Source organism: Palaemon carinicauda, chromosome 14 (genome assembly GCF_036898095.1).
Source record: "Palaemon carinicauda isolate YSFRI2023 chromosome 14, ASM3689809v2, whole genome shotgun sequence".
NCBI classification, from domain to species: Eukaryota; Metazoa; Arthropoda; class Malacostraca; order Decapoda; family Palaemonidae; genus Palaemon; species Palaemon carinicauda.
In genome coordinates, this window is record NC_090738.1 from 126,095,242 (window position 1) to 126,098,235 (window position 2,994).

Consider the following 2,994-nt stretch of genomic DNA (forward strand, 5'->3'; position numbering starts at 1 on the left):
GACATTTTATGTTATTTTTCACATCTACTCTTATATTAGAACGTATTAATAAATTTTTAAGAAATCTTTCGTTTATCGACTTATATTACATGCAGATATGAGTAGATTTATATTTTAATCATGACATTTTTTATTTTATTTTACCCTTTACCGACCTGAGTCAATATGAAAGATATGAAAGATTGATATTTTATGTTATTTTTCACATCTACTCGTATATTAGAACGTATTAATAAATTTTTAAAAATCTTATTTTATCGACATATGAGTAGATTTATAATTTAATCATAACAATTTACCCCTTTATCAAATTGAGTCAATATGAAAGATTGATATTTCATATTGTTTTTTCACCTCTACTCTTATATTAGAACGTTATATCTTATATCCCTTCAGTTGGTAATGGACCAGCGAGATAAGATGATGCATCTTACCTCTCCTCTCCGCCCATGTTAACCACCTCGAAGGAGCTGTGTTATGTGTAATGATGCAGCTGCTTCGTAACGACTCTGTCGTTTATCAAGTGTCATTGGAGTAGGGATGGTCACGGCCACCTAGAGGGACCCCGGGTGGGAGTGGGATGGATCCCCGGTATCCCCTGTGGCGTTATTAGCCTCCGTGATTAATCGAAGGGAGGGGACAGTGTTGCCAGCAGCCAGATGGGTTAGTGTAAAAATCCCTAAAACTCTTGATAAAAAAATCCCCAAAACCATCCAAAAATCCCCATTTCCAGAAATATATTTTCTTCTAATGCAGAAATTACTCACTATACTTCATGTAATTATAAATAAACGAATTACAATAATATAAAGTTTTACTCATCTCTGTTTCTTCTGCATAAATATATGTCCAGAATATAGTCACCTGTCATCCAAAATCCCAAAATCTAAGGATAAAATTCCCAAATGTAGGGATAAGTCCCCAAATCTAGGGATAAATCCCCATATCTGGCACCCCTGTAACTGGCCACTTTGGGAGGGGAATTGTTCTTTAGTTATTCGTGTCAGTGGGTGTTATGGACGGGGGAAAGGAGACGCCTAATTGCAATTAGGACTGTGTTGTTCTTTGTGGATGTTTATATTTAATATTTGTTGATATTTTGAATATTGAATTATTGATGTATTAGGTATTTCTGTTTGTTGATTATTTTTTTAATAATACTAAGAAATGATGCAATTTTTTTTCTTCAAAATTTTATAAGCATAGGTTCTTTCTTATTATTGATAAGGTTACTAAATTGATTTTTGATTCGTGTTTTACAAAATATTGTACGCTTATGATTTTTCTTTTTTAAGTATTGATAAAGTTACTAAATTTGTTTTAATAAAGGACTATGTCGTCATTTCTACTTTTTTTATTTATACTGGTAGTTATTGTTTTTAAAATATCAAGTGGATTTTTTTACTATTCTAAAAATACGTAGGAAAATATCGTACACGTTTTTCCTTTTTAAGTATAGATAAAGTTACTCAATTTGTCTTAATAAAGGACTGTATCGGCTTCACTGTACTTTTTTTTTAAAGTACTGGTTATTGTTATTTTTCGAAAAATTAGGTTCATTTTTTTTAAATAAATAGGAAAATGTACACGTTTTTTTTTTCTTTTTTTAAATATTGATAAAGTTACTAAATTTGTCGTAATAAAAAACAGTATTGTCTTCATTGTACCTTCTTTTTAAAATGCAAGTATTTTTTTTTTTTAAGTCAAGTTCATTTTTTTCAATTTTAAAAAATACTCAGAAAAATAATTAATGTGTTCTCTTTTATGTTGCTGTAACACCACTCCCTGCGTTCCTTTTTCCTCTTTCCCTTCAAATCTTCGTTTGCTGTTTTTAATTTTTTATCTGAGTGATTACGAGAAATTTATGGGCCTAGAATTTTTAGTGCGTGGTGAAGTTCCGGTTGAAATAAATCGTATATATTTTCAAATGTCTCTTGCCTAACAGTTTACTGTCAATATTGATTTTAAAAGCTGACATATATAATTCCCGTTTTTCCTAAAAGGTCTTAAAAGTAGAGGGCTTTGTGAATACGTAATAATTTCTTGTAAAGGTAACAGGTGTCTGGTTTCAATTCCAGTACCATTAATAGGTACTCGCCAGAACGTCAGCCGGGCAAACCCAGACTCCCTCTGTGGTGCCTAAACACAGCAGTGTTTACTGGGAGAGGGGGGGGGGGAGGGGCTCTCCTAGTAAACAGCTTAAACTTACGGTTTTTCATAGTTGTTTATAACACTTTATTATTATTATTATTATTATTATTATTATTATTATTATTATTATTATTATTATTATTATTATATTATCTACAACCCTAGTTGGATAAGCAAGGTGCTATAAGACCAGGGGCTTCTAAAGGGAAAAAATAGTTTTGATTTTTTTTTTCTTAGGTTCCCCTTAAGTGATTTTTTTTTTTACTTCAATGTAGTATTTACCTAACATTTCAACATTTGAAACAGTATCTGTAACGACATTTATTCGCCTTTTCTGGCCTTATTTTTTTCTGACGAAAAGGAGAAATAATCAGCCATTAGATGATGAAAAGCATTATACATTATCTAGATTGAAAAGTTAAGAATCGACACTGAAGTTTCCTTCTCTGAATAAATTAAACGTTGAATTAAATGTCTTTTGCAATAATACTGTAGATTAAGTAAGATTGACTAGTAAATATGAAAAAAACATGAATAATTAAGAACTAAATGGAACAGTGGAAGTTATTAGCGGTTTAAATATATATATATATATATATATATATATATATATATATATATATATATATATATATATATACATATATATATATATATATATATATAAATATATATATATATATATATATATATATATATATATACATATATATATATATATATATATATATATATATATATATATATATATATATATATATATATATATATATATATATATATATATTCAAGGTAATGAGGCGTTCTCAGACACAATAGAAATGTTTTAAGTGTTATTAAATT